Source organism: Pteropus vampyrus, unplaced genomic scaffold (genome assembly GCF_000151845.1).
Source record: "Pteropus vampyrus isolate Shadow unplaced genomic scaffold, Pvam_2.0 Scaffold722, whole genome shotgun sequence".
NCBI lineage: Eukaryota > Metazoa > Chordata > Mammalia > Chiroptera > Pteropodidae > Pteropus > Pteropus vampyrus.
Window position 1 is genome coordinate 127,769 of NW_011889503.1, and position 14,972 is coordinate 142,740.

At 38.5% G+C, this 14,972-nt stretch overlaps 1 pseudogene; it reads right to left on the reverse strand.

Annotated features, from left to right (window-relative positions):
- Positions 1-3,953: 3,953 nt before the first annotated feature.
- LOC105309338 lies at positions 3,954-10,565 on the reverse strand (annotated as a pseudogene).
- Positions 10,566-14,972: the final 4,407 nt, after the last annotated feature.

A 14,972-nucleotide genomic window follows, 5' to 3' on the forward strand; every position in this document is an offset into this window, starting at 1 on the left:
ATACTCATAGGGAAATTGGAGGATTGAGATTTGGAAATGAAAATGGGTTTGGAGCAGTGTAAATTATGATTAGTTCATAATACTTAATTTGAATAGACATAAAGAGTCTTAGTAACATAAAACAATGAGGAATCACAGTCTGCCTGCTGGGGCTTTCTAATCTATTGTAGAAAACACTTAGCGATTTGAGGCACAAATGCTAATGTTTCCCAAACAAGGTGTGACATATGTATAAGAAAAGACCCTTTGATAGACAGAACCTGGCCTGGATCTCGGTAAAGTTTTGAACATGGGAGAAAGGCATAGTGGGAAGATGCATCCTATGTGTAGAACACAGAGGAAGGCAGGACCTTTAAAAGATAAAGATGCGTATTTTTTTATTTTAGACAAAAGAACAAATATACTATATTTGCTACATATTTGCTACATATTCCTCATATACATGGGAGTTGTAAATTCAGAATGTTGTATAGCATTATGTTTGTTTATTGAATTTATACAACAATGTGCATATCTTTTGCCTGCATCAGGTGATTGGTACCGATTGTCCCAGAGTGGGGTGGATCAAGTAAAGTCCACCAAAAAGTGACATTCTTGCTTCAGTTTCTCCAAATGACTTTTTTTTGGTCCTAATTTTTTTGGGTAGCAAATTCTTTGTAAAATTCTTATTTTCAAATCAGAATGGCAGTGGAAACAACTAACTACCTTGTTTCTAGAGCTAGTTCCAGTCCTAGCTCTAGAGAACTAGGTGAAATGTCATGTATAAATTAACATTAACTTTCATCCCAAGTGGAGCTTCAGTTCGGTTAATATTTCTGATTTGGTTAGAATCATGACACTCTTTTTTTAGGCCAACATAAGTGCATTCCCTTCAGATGTGAGGGGTGTGTGTGTGTGTGTTGGAAGGAAAAGTGTTTATGTTTTCTTTCCTCTACTCACTTATCAACCCATTCAAGCTGGCTTCTATATTCATCACTTCTCTGATACAGCAATCTCATGGATATTTTTCAACAGTATATTACCTCACCTCTCTATAGCTTTCAGTATAGATGATCTCTCCCTCCTTCTTGAAGAATTCTCTTTCCTTGGTTACAAGAACCCTGCATTTGGTTGTCTCAAAGGAAGCTCAAGTTCTTTATGTCTAAAAATATATGTGTGATCTTTCTCTTAAACCTGATCCTCTTCTAATGTTCTCTATCTCATTGGTTGGCACCATTTATTTAGCTTAGCAAACCAAAACTTAGGCATCATCCTTAACACTTCCTTTTCTTTGTGTTCTATATCCAATTCATTGCCAAGTTGTATCAATTTTTCACCTTTCCAGTATTTCTTGAATCAATCCCAACTTTTCCATCTCCATCACCACCATCAAGTCTAGGCTACCATAATCTTTTGTTTAGACCACTACAGCAGCCTCTTTACTAGTTTTTCCAAGTTCATTCTTTCTCTTTTCCAATGTATTTTCCACATGTGTGACAATAATAGTAATATTTTCCAAATGCAAACCTTATAATGCACTGCACTCCACCCTCCAGCCTTCCAGTGGCTTTCCATTACTCTTAAGACAAACTCAAATCATTAACATGGCCAACAACATCCTATATGGGCTTGCCTCAACTTATCTTTTCAGCTTCATCTCAATTCAAACTGCCTCTGCTCTCTGCGTTCCAGTCACCCTTTTTCCCCCTTCAATTGTATTGTTTATCTTCTAATAAAAGACTTTGCTCAGACTCTTTTCCATGCCCAGAATATCCCTTACGTCAACCTTTGCTCATTAAAATTCTATTCACTCTTTACGTTGCAGATTCAGTTCTCCAGGGAGCAGACTCTGAGAAGGACCTTAGTGTGCAAGATATTTATCTATCTATCTATCTATCTATCTATCTATCTATCTATCTATCTATCTATCTATCTATTTACAGGATATTTATTAAGGAGTGCTTTTGAGGCCAACAACTGTGAAAGGGAGGGGAAAAAACATAATTAAGCAGGAGAAGTTGAGAAGTGGTGCAGTCCAACGAAAGCCTCAGTGGACCTAATGGAGCCCTCTGGAGCTACAATAGTCCCTGAGAACTATCTTACATGTTTTCCCCTTAAAGTTCTGTATAGCTCCAGGATCCAATCAGTCGCATTTAACTGTCACGTCTCATTGGTTCTCTTTTATCTGGAGCAGTCCTGGTCTCTCCTTTTTTCATGACCTTGACATTTTTGCAAAAGACAGTACAATTCCTTTGCAGAATGTCCATAAGTTTGGGTTTGTCTAATGTTTCCTCGTGATTGAATTTAGGATATGCATTTTGGGCAGGAATACCATAAATGTAATTTTATATTCCTCTCAGTGCAGCACTCTAGAAGGCACGTGATGCTGATTTGTTTAATTACTGGTGAAGTTAACTTTTATCACTTGGTAAGATGATGTCTGCCAGATTTTGCAATCTAATGTAAATGAATATTTTGTTTGGAGATACTTTGAGACCATGTAAGCATTCTTTTCCTGTTCATACTTTCACTCATTTATATTACCTCACCTCTCTATAGTGTCCATTTTGTACCTTGACCAATACAATTATTACTATAATGATTTCAAAATGGTAATTGTTCCTTCTAAATTTAATAAATTTACCATCTACTGCCAGGTAAAATTTTTCTGTTCCCCTATTTATCTAATTATTTATGTCAGTATGAGCTCATGAGTTTCTATTTTATTTACTAGGTTATAATTAATTGCCAGTGGGAGCACCAGATATTTTCACATATCCTCATCATTCTTTTAGAATTTCCATACTTTCTGGTACAAGACGTTTCAGATTCATTACATACTTTTCCTACCTTAGCTCTGGGATTAGCCATTACTCCAAGAAGCTCTGATTCCTTTTGAGGAAAATGGTATCTAGAAAGCAAGGTGTGGGTGTTGGGTAGGTTCATTGCTGCTGGTGAACACACTGCTCCTTTGACCTCTCAGTGAACAGAATTGGGAATTATGTATGCACACATACACACATCTAAGATTGTGTGTACATAGATATATCTTTCTATTTATCATCTATCTATCAGAAACCAGGAGTTTGTACTGATTCCTCTAATTACACCCTAACATTACGTGTTTCATCCTTGCCTTTTGTCTTTCTGTATTTTTACCTATCTTCCCTGATAGTAAGAAACCTGGCTTCCATTATCCTCAATGTGTTGACTTATTTGCTTAGTCCTCTTGTATGTAAGCAATCTCCTGACCATATGGGCCATCTTCTTGTCTTCAGCACTGCTTATTTATGCTGGCCTGTGCTGGCTGAGCCTTCCTCTTCATCCTAGCTATTATTTTTTTTAAATCTAGTTTTGACTCATTTGCACACAGTAACAAGTATGGAGATGAAACATTTTCTCTCAACTTAACTTTCAGGCAACTGGAAGATCAAGAAAGGGAACTTTTTGGGAGGTTACTATGTACCAAGAATTCTCTTGTTTTAGTTAATGTTTAGTAGTGTTTACCATATGCCAGGTTCAATTCTAGGTACTTGGGTTTCCCAGAAGCAAACTCTGAGATAAGGATTTGTGTGAAAGTGATTCATTAGTAAATATTACCAGGAAAAACTGGTAGGAGAGTGGGAAAATGGGACAAGAAAGAAAGATAAGCAAGGGTGTGATGTCAGGCAAAGTCTCATTGGGGAGCTTGGATACTGTGAAGGTCACATCTCAGAGGATCCTGACCAGGGGCTAAGTTTCTTAGTCCATCTGGGATGCTATAAAAAAAAATACCGTTAACTGGGGGTCTTATATAAATAATGAGCATTTATTTTTCCTGGTTCTGGAGGCCGAGAAGTTTAAGATCAAGGTGCCAGCAGAGTTGGTGTCTGGTGAAGAACCACTTCCTGGTTCTTGGATGGCACCTTTTCACAAGGTGGACGGGGGAGCTAACTCTGTGGGGTCTTTTAAAATCTCAAGTTGCCAACAGCACTTTATTTTTTCTTTTCAACATCCTGATCTGCAGCTTCTTTGGACCTTTTTGCCCGGATGCCAAAGAGCGAGACATTATTCCTGGCCATGCGAAGACTGGCGAGCACCTTGAAGTTCTCCTCTGTGGTGACATGACCGTGGCTTTCTTCATCTTGTAGACGTTCCATATGGGCATGACTGATTCTATCAGCTGGGTAGACAATTTGGTTCCTCAGCAGAGCTGTCTTCCTTCTTGGGGGCTGAGGGCTTCCTGGAGAAGAGGATGAGCTTGAAGCGATACTCCTTCAGCCATGGCATATTAGCCTGCAGGGACTCAGAGGTCTTGCTCCAACTCTTCAGCTCCATTGAAATCTCAGTGGTCCAGGTCACCTTCTTGTGGATGCTGGCCACTTTTAATTCTTCTAAGCTGAAGCCCCTGCTGGATCTCACTTTGGTATTGTACCTCCTCGTGGGGCATCTCACTATAGATTGGATGGGTTGGGGCACGGAGGCGAGTGATGCCCTGTGCTTTGGCTTGCTGGGCCTTGTCTCCACAGATCTTTTGGGGCTTTTGGGTCATGTCATTTCATTTGGGCACCATGACTGCTGCCTATTGGCCTTCTTGGAGGAAGAATGGCCACTGGAAAGGTCTGAAGCCTTTTTCATAAGGGCACTAATCCCAATCATGAGGGCTCTGTCTGCATGACCTATTAACTTCCTTTAGGCCCACCACTTAATACCATTATTTTGGGTGTTAGGATCTCCACATATGAATTTAGAGAGACATAAACATTCAGACCATAGCACAAAGGATTTGGGAGCAGTTCTCTGACTAAGACAGGAAGGCACTGTTTGTTAGGTGTGCTCGTGGCATGTATGAAAATGAGAAAGGGATCCAAGGGGGTATGGACAAAGGACTTAGTGATAATGTCCACTGCAAAGCTACATATATTTTTGTTATTTCACACATTATGTGTTCTACCTTCCCAAGGTTGAAACCAGAAAGCTCACATTTCCAGACTTCCCTATAGCTAGGGTTCTAGCACGTGACCTGGGTTTCACCAGTCAGACATATGCAGGTGTGGCTTGACTTCAGCTGGGGAGGCAGAGAGTGGAGAACTGATTTTCTATTTGAGAGGAGGCATCCAGTACTTTGGAAGTTGGAGTGCCAGAGCTTCTGGTGTTCATTACTGAGCATTGTTGGTGCCAAGTGCCAGTGGCAGTGGTGTTTTTGGTCCTCTCTGGTTCTCTAAGAGGTTCTGTGAATTACCCAATATCCTTTAATAATTTCTGCATGAACTAGTCAGAGTGGAAGTTGTTATTTGCAATTAAGAACACTGAATGGTACTGGTGATATGGTACCAAACCTTGAATAACAATAAGCAGCTCATAGATTTTGTAAGTGCATTTTCAGACTGAGGAGCAGCACAATGCTTGTAAAAATCAACTCTTAATATGTTGCACCTTAGTGGAGAAAGCTACTCCAAACTCATCAGATGACTTTGCCTGATGCCAAATATATTCTTACCCTCTATTTGAAAGCAGAAAAGGAAAATAAGACAATGTTTAATAATTCCGTATCTGCCCAGACCAGGCAGGAAGGAAAATGAGGGTGTGAGTGCTCTTGAATTCTCAGAGGAACACTGGGCTTCACACTACAACTGCAAAGCTATAAAGGGAAGTCGTGGATCGTTTTCAGGGTTTGAACTCTTAGTGCTCAGGGATTCTACTGATAAAGTGAAGAGGCATAAGAACTACACAAATTGACTATAAAAATTAAACCAGGTGGTATTGAGAGCCTGCAATGTGCTGCTAGACACAGGAACTTGGCTGATCAGCCCTAAGGCCAGATCACAGGGAACTTACAGAATGAAGGATATTCTTGCTAAGATTACTAACAACTATTTACCCATACCTTTAATGCTGCATACTCATACCATGAAAGGAAAACAGGGAAACAGACTTTAAGCTGTAATTTTTTATAGAAACTAAGAATCAATTATAAACCTCAATTCTTCAAACACGTGGGTCTCATTCTCTGTCTCTGGGAGAAGACCGCTCTGTCTATGAAGCGTTATTTCTTCTCTAATAAACTTTCCTTTTGTCTCTAACTCCGGCCCACGCTTGAATTCTTTCCTGTGCAGAGTCAGGATCTTCCCTCTCTCGGTGCAGGACTTGAGTCCCCACTCGGGGGAATTCGCCCTGTCCTGCATCACTACTATGCGAAATTTTTCACAGGCATTAAATGTAGGCAGTTAATGCAAAATACGCATGATGTATTATTGAATTGTACACTTGATACCTATTTGATTTTATTAATCAATGTCACCCCAGTAATTTTAATAAAATAATATTTCCTCCCCCCCAATGTGGCAGTTAAAAATGAAAAACAGTAATTATCTACAGGAACAATCAGGAAGATGCGAATGAGAAGACGGAGAGAAATAATTCATATTTAGACATTTTCAACTGGAAGATGAGAATTTGACAGTGGATCTTGAAGCTTCGTTGTAATTATGGCCCAAATATTTCAGGAATTTATTCTTGCATTCATCTACCCAGCAGTCCAAAAGGAAATATTTATTGGGGGCCTGCGATATGCCAGTACCAATTAAATTCCAGAGCAGAGGAAAATACAGTGTTATGACTTCTTCCCAAACTGATTAGAAACTCAACTGGTAGCAACACACTTTGGGGAAACAAATTGAAAAGAAGAATCTTGTTGGAAGACAATTCTCTATGGGTCTCTTATGTTTCTGCATGTCTTCTGAGCAGAGGCGTTGACAGCTTTTGTTCCAGACTATATTTTCAAAGGTGTTTATTTAGCAATAGCTTTGGAAAACAAAGATAATATCTCCTTTGGATGGAAGATTTATTTGCTGATCATAATAATAAAGATAACGCCTCCCTCTAGAACAAAGGTTGGGCAGGTTTGCTTGCAGAAACTCTCAATTGTACGGTTAGCATCTAGCTAGGCAGCCATGCATCTTGGGATGCACGATTTGAGGTTGGGAGATTTGGGGGTAGTTCCGCAAGGCAAAGTGATACAAACATGAGGTTCATGCTGACTGCATGAATAACAAAGTCTTTTATCTCTGACCCAGGAGTCTTGTGACTTCTGTCAGCTTCCATGAAACTATGGCAGGCTAATTGTGAGCTGGCAAGCAGGGGAAAATTTTAGTTTTCTAAAATTTTCTAATATATACATGATCTAGGAATTTAACATAGATACATTGCACAAATGTGCAAAGACATAAATATAGGGATATTAACTATAGCAATAATTGTTAACAAAAGACTAATATGTGCTAATAATAATAAAACATTTATTTAGCTTTTATAAGGTTTAATGCACTCTTTTAAGCAACTTTGTATGAAACAATTCAATCTCCACAACATCTCTATGAGATAGTACTATTATTATCCCTTTTTTACTGATAAGGAAACTGAGGCACAGAAAGGTTAACTTGCCCAATGTTACACAGCTAGTGAGATTATTTCTAATAAATGATGGTATATTCATTCAGTGGAATACTATGCAGATAAATGAGGTAGGTCTACTTGTAGTTCATGAAAAACCAAGAGGCATAACAGTGTGTTGTTTTATGCTTCTTTTTTGTGTAAAAAGAAATTAAGAATTTATTGATTTATGTGTATACAGAGAACATGTTTGAAAGGATAAAAAGAAAGAAGTAGCAATGAGAGAAAGTAAAAAATGAAGGATGTTTGATTTTCATTATACATGTTATGTAGCATTCACACTTCTTTTTTTTTTTTTTGCCATGTTCGGGTATTATCATTATTTTTTTAAACTGTGTATACTCTGGTTTCTCCCTGCATTGTAAGCACTTTGAGGGCAAGATATGTCTCATTTGTACCTCCATCCCTCTCTATCCCACCCTTCCCAAACTGACCATTGTGGTACCCTGCAATAAACAATAAACACTTGTTGAATGGATTCATGGGGGAAAATCCCCCACAAAACCAAAATACACAATATACCAAGCTGATAACAAAAGAAAGATTAATGAACCGCATAAACTTACATAGTTTTCTTACTCAGTAAGTGAGGTGTTCACATACAATATTCTGGAATAGAGACCAGCTTTAAACATTTCAACTACCTGTATTCATTCTTATCAGTAAAGAACTTGTAGTGATCATTTTTAGAACTTTTGCACTCCCAGGCACCACAAAAAGTTACATTAGACTTCCTTGAAACTGTACAAGAGGCAATGGCAAACTATATTGCATTATCTACTATACAAGAAAGCCAGTGATGGCATAAGTTGACTAAAATACTTAACTATCCATTCCAGGGGTAGCTGAGCTAGGTTGTCTTATCTAGGCAGTCATCCTGTAGGATCTCTCTCTGTCATTCATTCTGGTCCATTTAACAGACATTTATTTGTTAAGCACCATGTGTTTTGTGGCCCTAAGTACTGCCTTAAAAAATGTATTTTTGAAACCACTAGAGGACGATAGAATACAACACAATCCACCATTCACTTGGGTCAAGCCTGTGGCCGAAGCCAGAAAAGGGAAGGAGGAGGCTTGTAGCCTTTTCTTCTGGGTTTCTACTGTGAAGGAAAAATAGTGCACACTATTCTTCAGAGCACCCATTTCACAGGCTGGTCATATAGGACCTTTTCCAAAGTTACTGCATATTTGGCTTTTTCCGGCCTTTAACAGATCTGCTGAACATTGCCTCCTTTCCAGATAAGCTTCCTTTATTCCTTTACATGTAGCTGGATTTTGAGAGCACAGAGCCCAGTATGTTTCATTATGATATATTTTGTTTTACTCAGAGTTAGAAATTCGGAGTAGTTCATAACTAATTCTTTTATCTTAGTTAGTTTTTTGAATGTGCTTTTCCTGCTTACCCACCTCTCACTCTTCTGTTTCCATTACAATATGATTTGAGTGGAGACTCTTGAGAATTTCTGCAGTTTTCTTTTGATGTGTTTTTATATTCAAATGGGAACCAAAACATTTATCTTGCTTTTTACAAGTTATTAAAATGATTTAGATGATTATTACAAGTTAAAATTACCTGTTTTTGTATCTCCAGTGCTTAGTATATTAAAGTCTTGGCACATAGTAGGTACTCAACGAATGCTATTGAATATTGCTTAGAAAACGAGTGAACATAGAATGTGTCAGAATGTGGTTTGCCTGTCCACAGGCCATGTTACAAGCTTTATGTCCAGGGCCTCTTGCTGAAGGAAATAGCACTTGAAAGTTCCTTATTCATAGATGGCCATATTCTAAATCATATAACTTATTACTCTATCTAAGGACCATCAATCAACCTACAGCTACTGGAAGAATGAGTGTGGGTTTTTTGCTAGTCAAATCATAATTTTTTTTTTTCCAACTAGATTAGACCCAGCATAAAAAAAGGCAATCTAGGTTTTTGGGTGGACTAATGGCATTTAGGAAAAAAAAGTCAGTGTGTCGGAAGAGTCAAGTTAATGCCAAAAGTGAGTGGATTTGAAGTTTTATATATTCCTAATGCTGGGAAGTTTACCTGGAATCAAGACCTGAAGCAGAAGCAGAGCTATTTGAACCTGAAGTAGAAGCAGAGCTATTTGAACCTATGAAGCTGATGTAGGCATTCTTTGGCGAGAAGCAAAAATTCCCTATGTATCGTGTAAATCTACAGCAGATAAGAGAAAGAAACCAAAATTTACAGCTCCGGTGAATGGCACAATTTGTCGGGAAGAGCTAGATATTAAGTAATTAGCTTTTAAGAAGCAAAGTATAAATCTCCTTTAGCTTGGGAAAGGGAGGAGAGCCAGAGACAACTTTATTTGAGATACTGGCCTAAAGTTGTGCACACACAAAAACTTTTTTTTTTTTTTGGGGCTCAAATAAAAAAAAAAAATTTTTTTTTTTTAAATCAGGGAGGATAAACCTTGTAGAGCCCCACACTCCCAGGAGCCCTGAGGTAAAGTGTATATATAGTGAGGCAGGACACTTGGGATATGAAGGAGCAGTTGCTTTGGCATATGACTTATTTTGCTGTCCAAGAATGACAGATACATTGAAGAGAAGTGTCACAGCTGAGATATAAATGAGGCAGAAGGCCAGAACTGAGAAGGATGACAAATTAATGCACATAAAGCTCATGCATCACTACAACTACTGTACCTGGGTGTGCTGATTCTATGGCTTCAGATTTCTGATTTTTAAAGTTCAGAAACATCCTAGTTATTATGCATTGCCATAGACACTCTAGTATAGCCCAGGAGAATCAGGTAGGAGTAGCCCTGTGCTGAGTCTCACCTATAGGACGATTGTAGGAACTACACGCAGAAGTTATCAAAGTCTAGGAGTCTTGTCTACACAGTGATAAGTCACAGGATTTCAAAGATGATGGGACTTTAAAAGTCATTGGAGCCAAGTTTCTACCAAAGTTTGAACCATTTTTATAATATACTTGATTAGTAGTTGTCTTAACTTCTGCTTGAACCTCCTCAATGAATGGAAACACACCCTCAGTAAGCAGTTCATTCTATTAATATTTTCACACATTTCTACTTTTCACTCTGTGCTTCACCACTCCCTTCTGCGGTACCTGGGCCTTCTAATCTTGGGTCTTTCCAGGATTCTTCCAGGTGAATTGGCTTCATTATCATTGGCATTCCCTCTTCGCAGGCATTTTGCTAGTGGGTTCTGCCAAATCAGTTACTATTTGCTTTCTGTCTTTCAAATTATTGCTTACATCTCTGGTCCACTATCTCTCCTCTCTCATTCTCTTTATTCTTGTGGACTTAGACTTTTATTTTTTAAAAATTAATCTACTATCATTTTGGAAGGTTTTGGAAGAAGAAGTAATGTAAGCAAGAGATAAAACTCACCTTGTTTAATTGGAAGCTACTAGACTTGTTTTTCTGATTTGTTCTTAGGCATTAAAAATGTAAGTATAGGGTTTTACATTTACTCCACTTAAACTTTTTATTGTTAAATCTGCCCTGTCATTATGGTCTTTGGATCTTCACTATGCCATTCAATATGTTGGCTACCTTTCCCAGCCATCAAAGACGTAGAGAAGCAAGGCAGCTGTACACTAAGCTATTTACCCAATGAACAAGACAAGGCTGAAGACAGAATCCTGTGGCATTAGAGATTCTGGGCTGACACTGATTCATAATTAGCATCTATCTTTGTGACCATCTGGGCCACATTCCACCATCTTGTTCACAAGGTGAGAGTCCCTGTCAAATGCTGAGCTCAAATACTCGGAGTGTTGACAGCTTTCTCTGATTTATTAGTCTGACAGAGTATGGATAAAAGGAAAGTGCTATTAATTCATTAAATCATGACTTGTCCTTCCTGACCGCTAGGCATGTTTAAGTGCCCCCTATTCTACTCTCTATGTTCAAAGTGATATTTAATAACCTGACTGAGAATCACATTGCCCATTGCCTGCCATAGTTTCTAAGATTATTTTTTGATAATAAATAACAACTTATTTGATCACCACAGCCTCCCAATTGTAAGCTGGGATGGAGATCGTTGGGACCAGGAGGATTGCATTGATGTAACGAACCCAGGTGCTCTCTTATAATCTCTCCACCATTTTGGCTTTTTTAGGTCTCTTATCTGAATACTTGTTCTACTATTTTCTGTCCAATCATCTTTCTCTTTGGCAGAGATGAAAGAAGGAAAAGAAGCATTCCATGAACTATGTATTGGCCCCTATTGCCAGTCTTATACGTCCTTCTTCTAATTACTCCTATATCATTTAAAAAAGTCATCCTGAACATTTTAAAGTTTATAGCAGAGCACTTGGGTTTATAAGAAATTGTGAGTCATTCAATATTTCTGATCTTATTAAATGGCTTTTTATTGGGTTACCATATTTTAGTCTGTGCTTTGTAGGGTTCCAAGTGGAGCTCTTTGCTTAGCTACTCATGATTTAAACTCATATTCAGGGACAAAGAAAAATGTCTCAAAATTCCTCATAGCTTTAAGTTATCTGCCTTTCATGCACTGTATAGAATCTGAAGTGATTTGTCTGGGCAAGGGTGTTGAATTTCTTCTAGATCATTCTCCAACTTTTTCCATACCATTCTCTGCCCTGAGAGGCTGTCCTGCATGGATATCGTCAAAGGCACCTTTGTTCTCTGGCTTTCTGCAGAAGCTGAGAGGAAGGGAGAGGGGGCATGGGGTCAGGGAATTTATTTCCCTGTTTCCTTCCTATGAGGTTACCATAGGCTGTTGTGTCCCTCAACAGAAGGGTACTGCTCTTGTCTAGGTGACCACTCTATGCTACTTTCTCTTTCTAGGTTCCGGCCAGCTCTGCATTTCCTATCCCTTTGAGGATGGTGACAGCTCCACTGCTGCTACCCTTTATGGCTCCCCTATACCCACTCACCCTTTTTAATTAGTCCTTCTGTTAGTCAAATCTCTTCAAAATTCCCTAACTTGAATATACCATCTGTTTCTGTTTTTGGGGGGGAGGGGAGGGAAGGAGGACCTTGACTGATAAGGAAAGTGTAAAACAAGTCTGAAGGAAGGTTCTTTCCCTGTGTCAAATTTTATTGGACCATATGATGAAATATTCTTAGACATTCTAGGAATTGGCCATTCGTAGAATTTTTGGTGCATCAGAGTCAAAGATAGAAAATATTTATATATTCTTTAGATCTGAAAATCAAATGAGATTTTTTTTTCTTATAAGAATACTCATATAACTGAATTTTATACTTCAGAACCAATTACTGATATTTTGGTTTCCAAACTGTTGGGTAAAAAATAAAAAATAAAAAAAAGCTGCTCAGCCATATCAAACAAATGAATAGTTTCCAGAATATATAAGAGACTCCTACAAATCAATGTGAAACAGACCAAAACAAGTAGAAAAATGGGCCAATTCGCAGACTGCAAATGCATATAAAAAGATGCTCAACCTCACTAGTAATCTGGAAATTGTAAAATAAAACAAAAAGCACTTCATATGCATTGGGATGACAAAAATTTTAAAAAAGTCATGTAACACCCTGTGGGAAGTGGGTGTGAAGATTAATTAGTGCAACACTTTGGAAAATAATTTAGTACATATTGGTAAAGTTGAAAGTAAGTATACTATAGGATTCAACAATTATAAATATACATTAGTCTAGGAAAACTATTTGCATATTTATACCAGGAGACATGTATAAGGATGTAGGATGTATACTGCAGCATTTTTTGCAAAACAGGAAAATTGGAAATAAGCTACTATGAGATAATAGAAAGAATATATATCGATCCTGGCACAAAGCTCCTAAAACCCTTGTAATTTCCTAAGTGATAAAACCAGGAGCATCTTTTGTGTCAGTATTTGGCTTTTGATCCCATTCCTGACACAGGGTACTAAATCCCAGAAATTTCCAGGGTAATAGGAGTGTCTTTTGTTCTAATGAGGCAACTCTGGGTGGGCTCCTGGTGGCTCCTGGATGGAGGGGCTCTTCACCAGAAAGGACAGCCCATGATTAGAAGCTTGGGATTTTCTGCCCTGCTGTTCATTCTCCAGAGAGGGGAGAGGGGCTGAAAATGGATTTAATGATTGATCATGCCTGCATGAGGAAGCCTCCATAAAAACCCCAATAGCACAGAGTTTGGGAACCTGCAGGCAGGTGGACTCATACACGCAGCAGGAGAGTGACACATCCAAACTCCACGGGACAGAAGCTCCTGCCCTCAGGACCATCCCAGATCTGCTTTATGTATCTCTCCATCTGGTTGTTCATTTATATCTTTTATCATATCCTTTAAAAAAGTAGTAAACATAGATAAGCCTTTCCCTGAGTTCTGTGAGCTGCTCTAGCAAATAATCAAGGGGAAGGAGGTCTTGGGACTCTCCAATTTGTAGTGTTAAAGAACAAAATTTGACCAAGCCATTTCGAAGATCTCATTGGCTTTATTAGGCAATTCATGACTCAGGTCTCATCCTATTTAGCAACTAGAAGGGTGCTTTGAGGGGTTGTATAAACTTGGAGGTTTTTACAGGAAGAAGGGTAGAGCAAAGGAGCTATTAACAACAAAAAAGAAAGGATTACTTTTAGACCAGAGCATCCTTTGAATGGAAGGAAATGGCAAGGGTTTTTATCATGCAGATTGCCTTCTAGCGGGTGGGGGAAGTGGAGCGGCTCCTGTGATAGATTACCTTATTGGTATTGACTAGAATATTCCAGACTTGTTGATTAAGATTATATTTCTGGGAGAGATTGAAACAGCAGTTAGGTCAATCATTAAATTTAGGTTTGGTATCATGGGCTTTAGCACAAATGCCACCATCTGGGCCTGTAATTTTCTCTTTAACCAAGTAGCCAAGTCATATAGAAGTTATGGGTAACCTAGGGACTTACTACTTAAAGCAGAGTGTATAAAATTGTGATTGGCATCTGAAGTGAGAGGCGATCTTGTGGGACTGATCCCTTAACTTGTGAGATCTGACACTGTCTCCAGGTAGATAGTGTCAGATGTAAGTTAAATTGTAGGACACCCAGCTGTGTTGCAGAGAATTGCTTGGTATGGGGGAGTAACCCACACTTCTAGTGTCAGAGTGTTATGAGTGTGGTAGTTGTATGAGAGTAAAGAAGACACACAGGAGGAAAACTGAGTATTTTCCCCAACACATCTATTTATCTATCAGTAGGGGAATGAATAAATAATTATGGTATGTTCATGTGGTGGAATGATATGGAGTGGTTAAAACGAATAAACTAGATCAATATACATCAGGAAACAATACATTTTGAAAAAAAGCAAGTTGCAGAAAGATGTATATAAGATGCCACCTTTTTTTTTCCCAATGAGAGTAAAAAACACAACAACAATAATATCTGGTATTTACAGATGCATATATATGTAGTAAAACACAGACTGAAAGACAAAACCTAATTTATGATAATGATTCCTTCTAGGGAGTCTGAGAGGGGGCTGGGACACGCTATTTCGTTCCCTTCTCACCACTCTTGGTTGCTGATCCTGAATGTTCTTTCTCAGTCCCCTACACCATCAGAATTTGTCTGTTCCTCTCTAGCACCAAG